Source organism: Aegilops tauschii, chromosome 3, assembly GCF_002575655.3.
Source record: "Aegilops tauschii subsp. strangulata cultivar AL8/78 chromosome 3, Aet v6.0, whole genome shotgun sequence".
Lineage (NCBI taxonomy): Eukaryota > Viridiplantae > Streptophyta > Magnoliopsida > Poales > Poaceae > Aegilops > Aegilops tauschii.
This window is the reverse complement of record NC_053037.3, coordinates 158,237,359-158,256,718: the sequence shown is the minus strand read 5'-3', so window position 1 is coordinate 158,256,718 and position 19,360 is coordinate 158,237,359. Positions and strand designations below refer to the sequence as shown.

The 19,360-nt window shown below is 45.7% G+C and overlaps 1 long non-coding RNA gene across 1 annotated transcript; it reads left to right on the top strand.

Moving 5' to 3' along the window:
• Positions 1–5,168: 5,168 nt before the first annotated feature.
• On the top strand, positions 5,169–7,137 carry LOC141020959 (uncharacterized). Its single transcript, XR_012180955.1, has 3 exons — positions 5,169–5,799; positions 5,879–6,161; positions 6,956–7,137. It is a non-coding gene; the product is annotated as an uncharacterized lncRNA (long non-coding RNA).
• The last annotated feature ends 12,223 nt before the right edge of the window (positions 7,138–19,360 follow it).

Sequence of the window (19,360 nt, the reverse complement as noted above, 5' to 3'; positions counted from 1 at the left end):
AGTCTTCAACAACGTTCTTCAAAAGGTTGTTGAAACTGTAGATGTGCGGTTTGATGAAACTAATGGCTCGCAAAGAGAGCACCTACCTTCTGTGATAGATGAACCAGCACCTGAGAAATCAATCAAGTTCAAGGCTACTGAGGATGTCATTCCTACCGAAGAATCTGCTGAAGAATTCATTCTAGAACGTGAAGAACGTCGAGCTAATGCACCTGAAGAAAATGGTGCTGAAGAAAATGTTGATCAAATTACTCGATGACAACCAACTCATCCTCGCGTTGCAAAAGAAGTGCAAGTTGAAAAGATCATCGATGACATTGAAGCACCAGGTCCTCTCACATGCTCAAGAGATTCACATTTATCTAACTTTTGTGGGCAGTATGCTTTTGTCTCTATCATAGAGCCCACTAAGGTAGATGAAGCATTTTTGGAGCCTGAGTGGATTCAGGCCATGCAAGGTGAATTACATCAATTCGAGCTCAACAACGTCTGGGAACTGGTCAAACGTCCAGATCCTCGCAAGCACAATATCATTGGCACAAAGTGAATCTACCGCAACAAGCAAGATGCAAATGGCCTTGTGGTGAGGAATAAGGCACGACTTGTAGCTCAAGGCTACACACAGGTTGAAGGAATTGATTTCGATGAAACTTTTGCACCTGTTGCTAGACTTGAGGCTATTCGCATATTACTTGCTTATGCTGACCATCATGATATCACTTTATATCAAATGGATGTGAAAAGTGCATTCCTCAATGGTAAGCTTGAGGAAGAAGTATATGTTGCTCAACCCCCAGGTTTTGAAGGTCCAAAGATTCCTGACAAAGTCTTCAGACTCAATAAGGCCCTCTATGGCCTCAAGCAGGACCCTCGGGCGTGGTATGATACTTTGAAGGAATTCCTCATGAAGAAAGGCTTCAAACCCGGTTCACTCAACCCTACTCTTTTCACTAAATCTAATGATGGTGAACTGTTTGTGTGCCAAATATATGTTGATGATATTATCTTTGGTTGTACTGACCAACGTTATAGTGATGAATTTGCCTATATGATGAGTGAAGAATATCAAATGTCTATGATGGGAGAATTGAAATTCTTCTTAGGTCTTCAAATTCGTCAACAACGCAATGGCATATTCATATCTCAGGAGAAATACCTCAAGGATGTACTGAGGAAATTCGGCATGCAAGATTGCAAAGGCGTCAAAATTCCTATGCCCACAAATGGCCATCTGTGCACTGATGAAAAAGGTATTGACTTCGATCATAAGTTATACCGCTCCATGATTGGTTCTTTATTGTACTTATGTGCATCTAGGCCAGATACAATGTTTTGTGTTTGCATGTGTGCCCGATTTCAAGCTACACCGAAGGAATCACACCATAAGGCTGTGAAGCATATTCTTCGATATCTAGCTCAATCACCAACACTTGGATTATGGTACCCCAAGGGCTCGGCTTTTGATCTCATTGGTTATTCTGACTCTGACTATGCTGGTGATCATGTGGACCACAAGTCAACATCTGGTACATGTCATTTCCTCGGACGATCTTTGCTCTGTTGGTCCTCGAAGAAACAGAACTGTGTATCACTGTCTACTGCTGAAGCTGAGTACATTGCTGCTGGTTCTTGTTGTGCTCAATTGTTGTGGATGAAGCAAACTCTCAAGGACTACGGCGTCAACGTGAAGAATGTGCCTCTCTTCTGTGACAATGAGAGTGCCATCAAGATTGCTCACAACCCAGTTCAGCACTCGAAGACAAAGCACATTCAGATTCGTCATCATTTTCTTCGTGATCATGTGTTGAAGGGCGACATTTCTATTGAGCATGTGAAGACTGAAGAACAGCTAGCCGATATCTTCACAAAGCCCTTGGATGAGAAGAGATTTAGCAAGTTGCGGTGTGAGCTAAATATCTTAGAATCTTCGAATGTTCTTTGAAAAGGACACTCATCTTAACACTTATGCAAAATTGATGACTTAGATGTGCAACACATGAAGAAACGTTTTTCTTCAATCAATGAAGAATAACACTCTAAGTGTGAAGAAATTAATGAAGAATTTGATTCTCAGAACCCTACGACAATTGTACGCGGTGCCTAAAATCATCATTCTTATACGGTGGGTCACGCCACCACCAAAGTTGAAAATCTTCAATTTGAGTTTTTTTTTCAGTTTTGAAATTCCTCAGTTGTTCATTTTCTTCAACTTTTCATTGTCTTCACTGTTTCCGTCGTTTATGTCCTCTACAGCATTCACTTATAGCTAATTCTTCAAGATGCTTTTTCTGCTAAGTGAATGTGATCGGACCCTTCCCCCTCTATGCTAAACTCAACCCATTCTATTCACAAATTCTTCATGTGCGTTCTACTTGAAACTCGTTCAAAATCTTCACTGTGTCCTTGTCAGCTGAAGAATTTGCGAACGGAACTTTTCACTTATCTTATCCAAAACTTTCGTTTCGCCGCTCAAACCGTTCCGCATCCCACGAAATACTTATCTATTCACCCACGATCTCACACGATCTCCACTTCTCAGTATGTGGGTGACACATGTCAAGCGAATGAGAAGGGTCAGGGGCACGTTCGTCCAATTTCTTCGGGCGAACAGTTTTTCACCGTGGCTATAAATACCCCCTCCCCTTCCTCACTTCTTTTACTCCGCTCGACCGCTCTCTCCAGCTCGAGCTTCTCAAACCCTAGCGCCGCCGCTACTTCATCATCGCTGGTGAGGAAGAGCTTCACTGCCTCAACCTCGTCGCCGTCGTACTCGCGCCGGCCGCGGATTTCTTCCCTCCGCCGCTGCTGTAGCTGTCTTCCTCTGCCGAGTTAGGGCGTGGAAGATCTGCACTGACGAACTTCACATATACACTTCCCAGTTCGTCGTGTTCTTCGTCCAGGGTAATTAAAGTTACTTTTACTGCCCTCTTTGATTCAAATGATCTCTACAAAATCCTCAAAGGTGTTTTTCTTCAAATTCTTCACACTCAAAACACCTCACATGTCGTCTGTTCTTGATTCATTTCTCTAAGCTGCGTTTTTCTTCAAGATTCCTCAATCATGTGGATTTTTATCTATACAACTCTGGAACCTAAGACAAAGAACGCTTAGTGAAATTCTTCAAGACTCGTCTGGTCAAATTCCTCAAACTTGTTCATTTTACAAAACCTTCTGAGAACGCATATGACCTCTCCAAATTCCTCGCAACTATACTCTGTTCACAGGTACACATGTCTGCTGTTGAATCACTAGGTTCTCATCAACTTAACTCATTTGCAGCATTCCTCGAAGAAAAGTTGCATACTTCTTCAGAGAACTCTATTGTTCAAATACCTCATCTGAAGAAAATGGCTGATGGAAAGAAGCCACAGAAAGGAGGAAAGAGGCCTGAGGTCAATACTGCTTTTGAAATCCCTGACGACATCTATGTTGGGTACTGCACACTCCCTGAGGAAGATAAAAATCAGCGCAAGGTGTGTATTCAAAAGATAGAGAGGAGATGGGCAAGAGAGTGGAGGGAGTACAGATATGTTACTCCAAAATACATGAAGAAATTCGTTGTGACCCTCCATGCTCAGGACCTACATTGGCACCTGGCCAAATAGCTGATCCCACCAGCCTCAAGCGCGGTGAGGACTATCCTGAAGAATGGGCCAAGCGCCAGGCCAAGTTGGTCAAACAGGCAAAGGAAGCAGTGAGGAAATTCAACGAAGACTCTGCTGCTGCTGAGGCCTCTGTCAAGCCTAAGAAGGCCATGCCAAAGAAGCCTGCTCACAAGCCAAGTGCTTCTTCTTCAATGCCCTCACGTCCAGAATCCTCAAAGCCCTCAGGGCCAATTCCTCACGCTGCTCCTGCTCCTCCAAAATCCTCAGCTCCTCCGCTCAAGTCCTCAGCTGCTCCGACAAAATCCTCAGCACCTGTGCATCTTGCCACGTGCCAGAGGACTACAGGCATCTCTATTGCCTTAGGAGCTCTCAAGTTTTCATCTCCGTGTTGCTCTCAAGCAATCAATTGTTTTCCGTAGTGGCATGTATACACCTCTAAGTTTTGAGTTGTTTCCATAAGCCCACTTCAAGCTTATTCTTTTCGTTGCTAGTTTTCCAACAACTCCGTTCTAACCTTCTTGCAAGGAGGCTTTCCTAGTTCATTTGTGGCAGAAGTTGGCATTTCCTTCTCCATTCTTTTATTCTAATGATCTATCTTCTATTCCTTCTACCGGAGGCATTGTGATACTGCTCTCTTCGATCCATCTTCTTGTTTTGTCAAGATCATCTTCTTTCCTTGCTTATCCTTTTAACCGGAGTGTTGTGTCATCTCCTCAATTTCTTTTCATCTTATCAAGTTTTCCTTCTCTTTTTCAACCGGAGTGCTGTCAAAATTATGTCATTCTTGTTCCTTGGCTATCTTGTCATACCGGTGTGGTTTCATATTCTTTTGGTTCGTTAAGCCCTTGTTTCATGTCTTTCAACCCACAAGGTTCTCATAATGTTCCTTGTTCCCCTTTTCTAACGGAGTGTTTGTAATCTCGTTCATCTCCGTTGTATTCTTTTCTCAAAATTGTTTAACCTCTCAAGGTTCTTTGGTTTCACTCGTTTGTACAAGAAGCAACTTAGATTTACCTCTTCTCTTTCTTTTCTGCTTCTCTCCGGTGCCATCCTAGATCTCGGGACGAGATCCTCTTGTAGTGGTGGAGTGTTGTAATGCCCCAAGACCGACGCTCCAGACGCCTTCCTTGTTTTTCGTTATTGTCGCGTGTATTTATTTGTTTGTTGCATTCATCATCACATCGTACGCATTGCATCCGCATGTTTTCTTAAACTCGTGGTCCGTTCGTAGTTGCGGGTTCTCTCATTTGTCGTCGTTGACCGGTTCGAGACCAACCGCACGCTGGCACATGATCGTCTTGTCTCTCGGCACATCCCACTGATAACCTTGCGCGCTTCCGAAAGTTGTCCCAAACCTGACCCGAGCAGTCGCGACCGATGGGTCCAGATCGTCCCCAAACAGCCCTAAAATGTCTTCGATTATTTGTTTGGACTCTCTAGCCTATTTATCCGGGACTGTCCGATTAAGATCGGAGGGACCAAATGCCCCTGCCCAAGATCCATTTGTTATATATAGACCCTAACCCTAAATTTTAGGATCAATGTCCCATCCATCCCATTCCTCACGCCGCCACCCGACCAACTCCCTTCGCCCTCGGGATCCTCCCGATCCAAATCCAGGGCCTCCTTCCTCGTTTTCCGCCGCCGCCCAACCACAGCCAGCCACAGCCAGATCCGATCCATCCACTTGCCCGAGGAGACAGCACCCGCATCGCTCGCGCCCGAGGCCTCATGCCTCCCCGACGCCCTCGCCCCCGCGCCGGCAAGTGGTCTCGTCGGAGCGCCCCGCCGGAGTAGCAGCAACACCAGGACCGGCCTCGTCTCGATCTTTTCCTTCCCTTGCTCCCTTTCTTCCTCCTTTTCTCTCTCGCTCACATCTCTCTCCCTGATAAGGAACGTGTCACCGCCATGGCCTACCACTCCTCAACGCCCAGCTCGCCTCCGCCCTGTTCCCGGACGGACCCATCCGTTCCGCACCCCTCCGGCCTCGCCTTCTGTCGTTGGAGACCCCCGTCGGGCTCTGCTTCGCCGCGCCGCTGCACGCAGACCCCTTTGCTCTCCCGCGCCTCCGCCTCGACCTCCTCCTCGCCAAGTCCAGCCGACGAACGAGGCCGCACCCTCAGCTCCTTCCGACCGCCGGCGCCCCTTCCTCGTCCCGGCCCTGCAGCCGCTGACCTCGTCGGTGAGCATTCAGGTCGCAGTGCCCTGCCATCTCTGTCTCTCTCTTGTTCCTTTCCCTATTTCCCCTTTGAATGTAATGTCTTTTTCTTCAGTAAACACCACCATGGCCGCCCGAACCTGAAGCCTCGTCACTACCTCGTTCCACGCCCCGCCTCCGGCTAGATGGGACGTCCCGCGCCTGGATCCGCCGAACCCCTTCGTCCTCACCAAGCACCTCGCTAGATCCTCTGCTTCCTCTTCATTGAGCAGGAGCTCTGCTCGTCCCGCGCGCCTGGAGATCGAGCAGCTATGCTCTCGTTCTCGATAGCGTTGACCAGGACCAGCAACAAGCCCCGCGGCCCAACGCCTCACCGCCGAGCCGGCCCATGAGGCCTGGTGAGCAGCCCCCCCAGCGCCCTCCTGTTTCTTTTTTTCCGCTGTTGGGCCAGCAGTTTCGGCCCGCGTATGTTTTTTTAGTCCAGCGATTTTACCTATTATCCGGAGACTGCAGTTTTACAGAAAAACCCTCAAATATCATGCATATAATAACTCATTAACCGTGCATATGTAAATAATTTATATATGTAAAATGCTCAGAAATTTGTGTAGTTTAATAATATGTCACTTTCATCCATGTTTAAAATGTTTAACTTGCTGTTTGTTTAATTTTGTATAAATGCCATGTTAAAATGATTTATTTCATAACTAAATAACCGTAGCTCCGATTTAAATAAACTTTATATGTAAATGGGGTAAAAAATGCATAGATTAACTTGGTGCACTTTGTTTTAGTGTTAACAACTTTAAAATATGTTTTAGGGCAGAACAGTACCAAATTCAAAATATGCATATGGGGATTTTCTGGAATTGTTGTTTGTTGTTTCCGGCCTCATCTAAACTTGCCTAAATAGTTAGATTAATTATGCTTCACCTCTTGCCATGTTAACCAACATTTAATCTTGTCTTGTTCCTAAATGAGAGCAAACTAAACAACTTGAATGTGGTGTTTCGTCAATATGCAACTCGTTGCATATTGTGCTCCACTTAACTTGTAGTATTGTCTGTGCACTTTGCCATGCCATGCCTCCTTAAACTGGGCATGCATCATACTTGGTTGCGCATCATGCCATGTTTAGGTGATGGTTGTTTACTATGTTGTTTGCTTCTTTCCGGGTTGCTTCTCTCGTTAGCTTCGGTTTCATTCCGGAGTTGTGAGGATTCGTTCGACTACGTCCGTTTGTCTTCTTCATGGACTCGTTCTTCTTCCTTGCGGGATCTCAGGCAAGATGACCATACCCTCGAAATCACTTATATCTTTGCTTGCTAGTTGTTCGCTCTATTGCTATGCCGCGCTACCTACCACTTGCTATATCATGCCTCCCATATTGCCATGTCAAGCCTCTAACCATCCTTTCCTAGCAAACCGTTGTTTGGCTAAGTTACTGCTTTTGCTCAGCCCTTCTTATAGCGTTGCTAGTTGCAGGTGAAGCTGAAGTTTGTTCCATGTTGGAACATGGATTTTGTTGGGATATCACAATATCTCTTATTTAATTAATGCATCTATATACTTGGTAAAGGGTGGAAGGCTCGGCCTTATGCCTCGTGTTTTGTTCCACTCTTGCCGCCCTAGTTTCCATCATATCGGTATTATGTTCCCGGATTTTGCGTCCCTAACACGGTTGGGTGTTATGGGAACCCCTTGACAGTTCGCTTTGAATAAAACTCCTCCAGCAAGGCCCAACCTTGGTTTTACATTTGCCTAACAACCTATTACCACTTCCCTTGGGTCGGCCAACCCGAGGGTCATCTTTATTTACCCCCCCCCCCCGGGCCAGTGCTTCTCTAAGTGTTGGTCCGAACCGAGCAGCCTGCGGGGCCACCTCGGGGAAACTCGAGGCCTGGTTTTACTCGTAGCTTGACATATCCGGTGTGCCCTGAGAACGAGATATGTGCAGCTCCTATCGGGATTTGTCGGCACATTCGGGCGGCTTTGTTGGACTTGTTTTACCAGTGTTGAAATGTCTTCTAACCGGGATTCCGAGACTGATCGGGTCTTTCCGGGAGAAGGAATATCCTTCGTTGATCGTGAGAGCTTATCATGGGCTAAGTTGGGACACCCCTGCAAGGTATTATCTTCAAAAGCCGTGCCCGCGGCTATGTGGAAGATGGGAATTTCTTAATGTCCGATTGTAGAGAACTTGACACTCGATTTAATTAAAATACATCAACGCGTGTGTAGCCATGATGGACTCTTTTTGGCGGAGTCCGGGAAGTGAACACGGTCTTGTGTTATGTATGAATGTAAGTAGTTTCAGGACCACTTCTTGATCACTTCTAGCTTCGCGACCGTTGCGTTGCTCCTCTTCTCGCTCTTATTTGTGTATGTTAGCCACCATATATGCTTAGTGCTTGCTGCAGCTCCACCTCATTACCCCATCCTTCCTATAAGCTTAAATAGTATTGATCTCGCGGGTGTGAGATTGCTGAGTCCTCGTGACTCACAGATTCTACCAAAATAGTTGCAGGTGCCAACGATACCAGTGCGGGTGACGCAACCGAGCTCAAGTGGGAGTTCGATGAGGACCTTGGTCGTTACTATGTTTCGTTTCCTGTCAATCAGTAGTGGAGCCCAGTTGGGACGATCGGGGATCTAGCAGTTGGGTCCATCTTCCTTTCTTTTGGTTTTGTCCGTAGTCGAACTATGTGTGTATTTTGGATGATGTATGTTTAATTAATGTATTGTGTGAAGTGGCGATTGTAAGCCAACTCTTTATCCCATTCTTGTTCATTACATGGGATTGTGTGAAGATGACCCTTCTTGCGACAAAACCACCATGCGGTTATGCCTCCAAGTTGTGCCTCGACACGTGGGAGATATAGTCGCATCGTGGGCGTTACAAGTTGGTAATCAGAGCCATCCCCGACTTAGGAGCCCCCTGCTTGATCGAATCGCTGGCGTTGTTGAGTCTAGAAAAAAATGTTTTTGAGTCTTAGGTTTATATATATCGGAGAGTAGGATTCTTTTTACTCCTCAGTCCCCTCGTCGCTCTGGTGAGGTCTCCTGACGTAGATGTTTTGTCTTTCCTCAACTCAAATTTCACTAATTTTTTTTAGGATCACGCGGGTATCTTGGAATCGTTCCGATGGTTTTGTGACGAGAACATTGTTCTTGGTGCCTCCTGACATTTAGGGGTTGTGGCAGTGTCCCGGGGAGTCGAGCTCCGAGGCGTTGTCGTCACAATTTTATCGTTGCAGTTCTAGAATACCTGAGTTTCGCCGACATCGAAAATCTCTTTTATGCAGTTTGTTGGTGAGATCACCTCGACGCCACCCAGTACTGAGGCAGGAGTTCGGGAGTATTGCCATAACTCGTATAACGGACGCTTTTCGAAGGTTGAGGTACACGATTTCCGGAGTTTTCTTGGTTATGTGTTGACGGATGGATACAGCTGGATCTAGGGATTGTTAGTTTGGGTGAGATATATTTCGTCCCCTGTATCCCCAACACCAGATTGCATAACCAGAAAGTTTCGGGAGTTTATATGTGGGAATTCAAGTAGCTCCTAGAATATCTTTTCGACAAATGTATGATTTGAGATTGGGGTCCAACGTCTAGTGGTTCGCTTTTCACGGTCGATTTACAGTGGTCGCGAGGCGTCTTAAAGAATCCTTGGCTATGCCGATTCGGGGACGTCTTGTTTGTCATTCGTGACGTCCGCTGTACGTCGTGCCCGTGGGGCCTCATCACGAACACTTTGGGCGAAATCTCTATCATATGTTTGTTTTCGGCTTATTCTGCGAGCCAATCCTTTGTTTTGTTTTAAGTTGTGGTATTCGAGTTGCTTCATTGTTAGGTGTTGATTCCCTACCTTTCCTAAGCGATGTTCTCGTACTTCTATGTGAATACCAATCCTTCTTGATCATCGAGATTGTCATCCCAATTCTTTCCAACCGGCGTGCTTCTCTTCAAGTGCATCCAGTCATCCCAACATTCGCAAGATCAATTCTAAGTTTTCTCAACGGTATCCATTCCATCTGCCCAAGTTGCCTTTGTTTTCCCGCCCTCCCACCCTTTTCTTCAAGGACTCAGATTTCTCAATCATGTATCCTTTTATTGATGGGAAGCCTCTCCATCCTTTTCCGTCAATGTTCTTATCCGGTGATTCTCAGGAAGATACTAACGGAGCTTCAAGTTCATCAATCTCTTTTCTTCTCCGGTGGATTCAATTCAAGCTTTGTTGATCTTATCCTTTCCTCGTTTCAAATGTTTTCTCATGCCGGTGCATCTCTTAATCATTCCCCGCTTGCTATTCATTTGTTCCGGTGTACTGAACATATTGCAGGAGATTCGTGTTTTCATTCCTAATCCGTTCAAGATATCTCGAAGTTGTTACCCCTTTTGAGCCATTTTATTAAACCGGCATAATCTCTCTTCTAAATCGTTCAACGGTGTATCTTTTGAGTGGGTCCTAACCCACAGATCTTTGCCCCAGGATCTTACCTGACTCTTCTAATTTTTCCGGAGTTATTCCCAAATTCTTTTCAAAGTTTGACGTAAGAATGAATTATCATCAGTCAAATGTCTTTCTCCAAGATCTTTCAATTCTTTCATCGTTGGTTCAACCATTCTATTCTTCATTCTGGAGTGCCTCAACAATTCATGGTGTTTCTCATCGTCATTCTCGGATTTTGAAGACCGAAGAAGAGTTCCTCTTAAATCCTTACCCGTTCTTCCAAAGATTCATGGTTCTAGCTTCATGCCATCCTCTCATAATTGTTTTCAAACGTGAGAATTCATTTCACCCATCCGGAGCAATTCATGAGTCTTTTCAGTTTGATTCTTTGAAGGCCATCATTTCAGAAGATTTATTCGTTCTCAACATTCAGCTCTCGTTCTCCAAATCTTACCGGCGCATCATTCAAGTTCTCTCTAATCAGCTCGTGATCTCTTCGTTCTCACGTATTTAAATTCTATCAAGTATCTTTATTCGTTTTCTAATTCTTCCTGATGAATTGCGCCTTTGCTACTTTCATTTTCAATTCTTACGGTGGTTCGTTCAAGATTTCTCTTCCGTTGTTATCATATCAATTCATTCGTTCTTTCCAAATCCTACCGGCGGATCGTTGAAGACTTTTCTCAAGTTTGCGCTATATCTATCGTAATCCCTTCTACGAGAATAAGTAGTATGCCAAATCCGTTGATTGTCATCAATATAAATTGATGAAGGATACGCATAACATAATTCTTGTTCTTGTTTCATCCAAGTGATTAATTCCTTCTTCCGGAGTTCGTAGCGATATCAATTTCTCAGTTATATGTGTTAATCTTCTTCCGGAGTTCCAAGTTTTCCGCATTATCTCGTCGCGAAGCTCCATCTAAATCATCACAAGGCTTCACCTTGTGTTGTCAACTTCTCTTTCTTTCTATCATCCTTTTGTTTACCAGAGTTCTTCATGGAGGCTCTACATGGTGCCTCGTCAAGGATTCCTTTCATTCTTCAATTGTTTTTCAAGATTTCTCTCGAAGTTATGATCCGCCAAGCTATACTCAAAATTAAACAGGGTGCTTAACACATGTTTTGTTTTGAGGAGTTTAAGTATTCTTCATCTTGCATTCCAAAGTGCAATTATTTCTACAATATCTTTTGAGGTGGTGCTATGCCATTCTTGACAATTTACCTTTGTGTGTCATGGTTCACACATAGTCAAGAATGAGATAGTGTAAACCCATCATTTTTATCTCTTCGTCCAGGAGATCTTTTCTACCCGTCAATCTCTTGTTTGGAGTTATCTTGTGTCATATTTCACCTAAAGCCTTCCATTGGGAATGTTGCTATTCGTGGCGCTTATCAATGATCCAAGTTTTTCTCCTATTGCCTCAGGAGCTCTCAAGTTTTCATCTCCGTGTTGCTCTCAAGCAATCAATTGTTTTCCGTAGTGGCATGTATACACCTCTAAGTTTTGAGTTGTTTCCATAAGCCCACTTCAAGCTTATTCTTTTCGTTGCTAGTTTTCCAACAACTCCGTTCTAACCTTCTTGCAAGGAGGCTTTCCTAGTTCATTTGTGGCAGAAGTTGGCATTTCCTTCTCCATTCTTTTATTCTAATGATCTATCTTCTATTCCTTCTACCGAAGGCATTGTGATATTGCTCTCTTCGACCCATCTGCTTGTTTTGCCAAGATCATCTTCTTTCCTTGCTTATCCTTTTAACCGGAGTGTTGTGTCATCTCCTCAATTTCTTTTCATCTTATCAAGTTTTCCTTCTCTTTTTCAACCGGAGTGCTGTCAAAATTATGTCATTCTTGTTCCTTGGCTATCTCGTCATACCGGTGTGGTTTCATATTCTTTTGGTTCGTTAAGCCCTTGTTTCATGTCTTTCAACCCACAAGGTTCTCATAATGTTCCTTGTTCCCTTTTTCTAACGGGGTGTTTGTAATCTCGTTCATCTCCGTTGTATTCTTTTCTCAAAATTGTTTAACCTCTCAAGGTTCTTTGGTTTCACTCGTTTGTACAAGAAGCAACTTAGATTTACCTCTTCTCTTTCTTTTCTGCTTCTCTCCGGTGCCATCCTAGATCTCGGGACGAGATCCTCTTGTAGTGGTGGAGTGTTGTAACGCCCCAAGACCGACGCTCCAGACGCCTTCCTTGTTTTTCGTTATCGTCGTGTGTATTTACTTGTTTGTTGCATTCATCATCGCATCATATGCATTGCATCCGCATGTTTTCTTAAACTCATGGTCCATTCGTAGTTGCGGGTTCTCTCATTTGTCGTCGTTGACCGGTTCGAGACCAACCACACGCTGGCACATGATCGTCTTGTCTCTCGGCACATCCCACTGATAACCTTGCGCGCTTCCGAAAGTTGTCCCGAACCTGACCCGAGCAGTCGCGACCGATGGGTCCGGATCGTCCCCAAACAGCCCTAAAATGTCTTCGATTATTAGTTTGGACTCACTAGCCTATTTATCCGGGACCGTCCGATTATGATCGGAGGGACCAAATGCCCCTGCCGAAGATCCATTTGTTATATATAGACCCTAACCCTAAATTTTAGGATCAATGTCCCATCCATCCCATTCCTCCCGCCGCCACCCGACCAACTCCCTTCGCCCTCAGGATCCTCCTGATCCAAATCCACGGCCTCCTCCCCGACGCCCTCGCCCCCGCGCCGGCAAGTGGTCCCGTCGGAGCGCCCCGCCGGAGTAGCAGCACCACCAGTACCGGCCTCGTCCCGATCTTTTCCTTCCCTTGCTCCCTTTCTTCCTCCTTTTCTCTCTCACTCACATCTCTCCCTCCCTGATCAGGACCGTGTCATCGCCATGGCCTACAGCTCCTCGATGCCCAGCTCGCATCCGCCCTGTTCCCGGACGGACCCGTCCGTTCCGCACCCCTCCGGCCTCGCCTTCTGTCGTTGGAGACCCCCGTCGGGCTCTGCTTCGCCGCGCTGCGCCGCCGCACGCAGACCCCTCTACTCTCCCGCGCCTCTGCCTCGACCTCCTCCTCGCCAAGTCCAGCCGACGAACGAGGCCGCACCCTCAGCTCCTTCCGACCGCCGGTGCCCCTTCCTCGTCCCGGCCCTGCAGCCGCTGACCTCGTCGGTGAGCATTCAGGTTGCCGTGCCCTTCCATCTCTGTCTCTCTCTTCTTCCTTTCCCTATTTTCCCCTCTGAATGTCCTGTCTTTTTCTTCAGACAACACCACCATGGCCGCCGGAACCTGAAGCTTCATCACTACCTCGTTCCACGCCCCGCCTCCGGCTAGATGGGACGTCCCGTGCCCGGATCTGCCGAACCCCTCCATCCTCGCCAAGCACCTCGCCAGATCCTCTGCTTCCTCTTCATTGAGCAGGAGCTCTACTCGTCCCGCGCGCCTGGAGATCGAGCAGCTATGCTCTCGTTCTCGACAGCGTGGACCAGGCCGGGCCGCAAGCCCCGCAGCCCAGCGCCTCACCACCGAGCCGGCCCATGAGGCCTGCTGAGCAGCCCCCCAGCACCCTCCTGTTTCTTTTTTCCGCTGTTCGGCCAGCAGTTTCGGCCTGCGTATGTTTTTTTTCAGTCTAGCGATTTTACCTATTATCCGGAGACTGCAGTTTTATAGAAAAAACCTCAAACATCATGCATATAATAACTCATTAACCATGCATCATATGTAAATAATTTATATATGTAAAATGCTCAAAAATGTGTGTAGTTTAATAATATGTCACTTTCATCCATGTTTAAAATGTTTAACTTGATGTTTGTTTAATTTTGTATAAATGACATGTTAAAATGATTTATTTCATAACTAAATAACCGTAGCTCCGATTTAAATAAACTTTATATGTAAATGGGGTAAAAATGCATAGATTAACTTGGTGCACTTTGTTTTAGTGTTAACAACTTTAAAATATGTTTTAGGGCAGAACAGTACCAAATTCAAAATATGCATATGGGGATTTTCCGGAATTGTTGTTTGTTGTTTCCGGCCTCATCTAAACTTGCCTAAATAGTTAGATTAATTATGCTTCACCTCTTGCCATGTTAACCAACATTTAATCTTGTCTTGTTCCTAAACGAGAGCAAACTAAACAACTTGAATGTGGTGTTTCGTCAATATGCAACTCGTTGCATATTGTGCTCCTCTTAACTTGTAGTATTGTTTGTGCACCTTGCCATGCCATGCCTCCTTAAACCGGACATGCATCATACTTGGTTGCGCACCATGCCATGTTTATGTGATGGTTGTTTACTATGTTGTTTGCTTCTTTCCGGGTTGCTTCTCTCGTTAGCTTCGGTTTCGTTCCGGAGTTGTGAGGATTCGTTCGATTACGTCCGTTTTTCTTCTTCATGGACTCGTTCTTCTTCCTTGCGGGATCTCAGGCAAGATGACCATACCCTCGAAATCACTTCTATCTTTGCTTGCTAGTTGTTCGCTCTATTGCTATGCCGCGCTACCTACCACTTGCTATATCATGCCTCCCATATTGCCATGTCAAGCCTCTAACCATCCTTTCCTAGCAAACCGTTGTTTGGCTAAGTTACCGCTTTTGCTCAGCCCTTCTTATAGCGCTGCTAGTTGCAGGTGGAGCTGAAGTTTGTTCCATGTTGGAACATGGATTTTGTTGGGATATCACAATATCTCTTATTTAATTAATGCATCTATATACTTGGTAAAGGGTGGAAAGCTCGGCCTTATGCCTGGTGTTTTGTTCCACTCTTGCCGCCCTAGTTTCCGTCATATCGGTATTATGTTCCCGGATTTTGCGTCCCTAACGCGGTTGGGTGTTATGGGAACCCCTTGACAGCTCGCTTTGAATAAAACTCCTCCAACAAGGCCCAACCTTGGTTTTACATTTGCCTAACAACCTATTACCACTTCCCTTGGGTCGGCCAACCCAAGGGTCATCTTTATTTAGCCCCCCAGGCCAGCGCTTCTCTAAGTGTTGGTCCAAACCGAGCAGCCTGCGGGGCCACCTCGGGGAAACTCGAGGCCTGGTTTTACTCGTAGCTTGACTTACCCGGTGTGCCCTGAGAACGAGATATGTGCAGCTCCTATCGGGATTTGTCGGCACATTCGGGCGGCTTTGCTGGACTTGTTTTACCATTGTTGAAATGTCTTGTAACCGGGATTCCGAGACTAATCGGGTCTTTCCGGGAGAAGGAATATCCTTCGTTGATCGTGAGAGATTATCATGGGCTAAGTTGGGACACCCCTGCAGGGTATTATCTTTCGAAAGCCGTGCCCGCGGTTATGTGGCAGATGGGAATTTGTTAATGTCCGGTTGTAGAGAACTTGACACTCGATTTAATTAAAATACATCAACCGCGTGTGTAGCCGTGATGGTCTCTTTTCGGCGGAGTCCGGGAAGTGAACACGGTCTTGTGTTATGTATGAACGTAAGTAGTTTCAGGATCACTTCTTGATCACTTCTAGCTTCGCGACCGTTGCGTTGCTCCTCTTCTCGCTCTTATTTGCGTATGTTAGCCACCATATATGCTTAGTGATTGCTGCAGCTCCACCTCATTACCCCATCCTTCCTATAAGCTTAAATAGTCTTGATCTCGCGGGTGTGAGATTGCTGTGTCCTCGTGACTCACAGATTCTACCAAAACAGTTGCAGGTGCCGACGATACCAGTGCAGGTGACGCAACCGAGCTCAAGTGGGAGTTCGACGAGGACCTTGGTCGTTACTATGTTTCGTTTCCTATTGATCAGTAGTGGAGCCCAGTTGGGACGATCGGGGATCTAGCAGTTGGGTCTATCTTCCTTTCTTTTGGTTTTGTCCGTAGTCGGACTATGTGTGTATTTTGGATGATGTATGTTTAATTAATGTATTGTGTGAAGTGGCGATTGTAAGCCAACTCTTTATCCCATTCTTGTTCATTACATGGGATTGTGTGAAGATGACCCTTCTTGCGACAAAACCACCATGCGGTTATGCCTCCAAGTCGTGCCTCGACACATGGGAGATGTAGCCGCATCATGGGCGTTACATCGAGCCAAGGGCACAAATGTGCCACTTCTTTTGGATCCAAAGTTGATACTCGACTACATTGATCTCTGGCACAAGGACCCAAACACTCCTATGCCCGACTTCAAGTTGACTCCTGGCCAAAGTCATATGCTGACTGCCTTCATACAAGAAGAGAAATGGAAATTTGAAAAGGCCAGGCAGATCAAGAAAGCGCAGTACAAGAAGGAGCGTTTTCTGAAGAAACACATTGTCTCTATGACAACTGAAGAACTTGTCAACATTCAATCTGAGATCAAGAAACTCAATGATGAATTTGATGTATACCGCGCTGACTGGCTTGGAGCCAAAGTCCGTTTTGTGAAGTTGACAGAAAAGTTCACTCCAAATGTTGCAACTCCATCGCAACAAGAAATTCCTCAGGCTGAAGCATCTGCTCAGCCGACTGAAGAACATGCCAGCACCGCTGATGACATTTCGGCTGCTGAAGAAAATGTGAGTTCCAGGGCTGATGACTGCATTCCAGCTGCTGATGAAATTGCCAGGGCATCCACTAGTGGTGCGCCTGAAGAAAATGATGAGGTCAGGGTAACTCCATCAGTTGTGCCTGAAGAAAATCAACCACATTCCTCTGCTCCTCCTGCTCCTCCTGCTCCTACCCCAACTCCAATCCTTCCATCTGCTTCAGATGTGAAGAAGACTAAGGCTGCAGAGCGTGCAGCAGTGAAGAAAAGGAAGGCAGCAGCTTCATCAGATTCTTCAGCTCCGAAGAAGATGAAGTCTCTGACCAGCTCGTTTGCAAACCCCATTGATGTTGTTCCCATCTCAACCATGCCATCAAAGGACATTGTTCCTTATGATGAAGAATATGTGATTCCTAGCGAATCCGATGAAGAAAATCCTTCTGCTGCTTCGTCAGAGCAGTTGTATGAAGAAATTGAAGTGGATAAAATCCCTTCAACACCAGTTGTCTCCTCGCCTATGCCTCAGTTTACTGCTGAAGAGGCCGGCGTTGAAGAAATGGAAGATGAAGATGTGGACATCGGTTGTACCACACCCGTGCTAAATAATGACTTTTGGGAAAGTCAGCACCCCAACTCTCCACTCTTCACAACATTGCAACAAATTCCTCAGTCCCCAGTAACTACAGTACAAATGGGATCTGATGAACCACATGCCACACCATCTGTCCATGAAGAAATTCCAGCCACTAGTGCTGAAGAAAATATAAATGGAGAATTGAAGACCCAGGCTGTCACTGGAGAAGCAGCTGAAATACCTCAGCCTGAAGAACCTGAGATTGTGATTCCTGACGTGATAATGCAATTGACTGACACTCCTCAGCCCAAGCCAAAGGATCCATTCTCAAAGAAGCAGAAATTCAAGGCTGATGATTTCTTCGGCGAGCACGTGTTCTTCACTGACTACAGTCCCTATGATTCTGCTCGTCTTAGAAGGAAGCACTTCTGGACCGCCAGCCAGGCCAACTTCTATTCTTCACTGCTCTTCAACAAGGACAAAGTCTTCGACCACGAGCATATTCCTCATGTGGACATGGAATCACTGCCATGCTTCACACCTGTCCTCAGTGTGCTTCATGACACAGGCCTCCTCAACTTTTGCACAGACATAGTTGATTCGAATGAAGAACTCATTCTTCAATTCTACGCAACATTGCACATCACAGGAGATGCTGACGATGTGAACTCCTGGGTTTTGGACTGGATGACCGAAAACACTCACTACAAAGCACCGGCCTCTGAATTACTTCACACCCTGCCCATCAGTCCTCCACCTGAAGGAGCTCGTTGCATGTACCAAGAGCCTGAGCTTACAGATCACTATATGCAAGTGCTGATGAAGCCATTGAAACCTAGTCAAGCCTCAAGGACAAAATTCCTCGTGAAGGAATTGCAGTATGTACCAAGGACAGTCTATCGCATTCTGACGAAGACTATGAGTCCAATCAAAGGCCACGACTCATCTGATGAGGAAATTGTTGGCATCATGAAGAATCTGGTATTCAACATCATTCATGGCATTCCTGTCAATTATCACGATTTCTTCATGAGGACTCTGGCAAATGTTGCACTTTCTCCATTTGAGCTGAAGCCTTATGCTCCCTGGATCATGAGATTCCTCAGGACAAGGTCTTCACTCAAGTACAAAGCTGATTTTCAGAATCACCTCAGCTACTTGCCCCCGATTGAAGTCCTCAAGCGGACCTATTCCTCAGCAGACGAAAAGGGCAAGGCACCAGCTGTTATAGATGAAGGCATTCGTCCATTGGATGGTCAATTTCGCAAGGCTGCATCTTATTCCACCAATGATGACTCTGCCACTCATGATTCTGCTGCCCATGCATCCAAGCCAAATCCTCAAGCCACTGCTCCTCGTGTGATGACTGACCGTGAGCTTTTGCTTAGTCTTCACCAGAAGGTGGATCGAAACCATAAATGGGTTAAGCGCCAGCTTGGTTCCATTCTTCACAACATGACTGCTACACATAATGTAGTGAAGAAAAACCATTACTACCTCCATGAAGTCTTCGGTCGCACCTGGGCAATTCTATCACATATATATGGTGAAGAAGATCTGAAGCAAATGGGTCTCAAGGAAGACTTTGACTGGTCTGCACCTCCACTGAAGAAATACAAGAAGGTCAAGGTTCCTTCCTTGGTGGTCAGCTCATATTCCTCATTGCACGAAACCGACGAGCATGAAGACTTGGACGACACTGCGGCAGGCCCTACATCGACAAATGACCCCAACAACGCTGGCGCTCCTTCATCAACTTGATATTCTTCAGGGGCGTTAGTCCTCAGTTTCAATCCTTTTGGTCATTCGATGACAAAGGGGGAGAAATTTGAGTTTGTCTTCAAGCGGGTCTATCTATATGGGCTTTTTTTGCTAAGTTACAACTCTCGTTCTTCTGAGACTTTATTGGATCGAGTTGTAAACTTAAATCCGATGGTGGTCTGATACTTTTGTTGTGTTCTCCTGCATGCTTATTCCTCGTTAATGTTAATGCATGCATGCTGAATTACATCAGTCACCATATTTCATCATGCATTTCAAATTCTTCATATATTATGTCAAATGCGTGTATGAATTACAAGATATAGGGGGAGATCTCCATGAT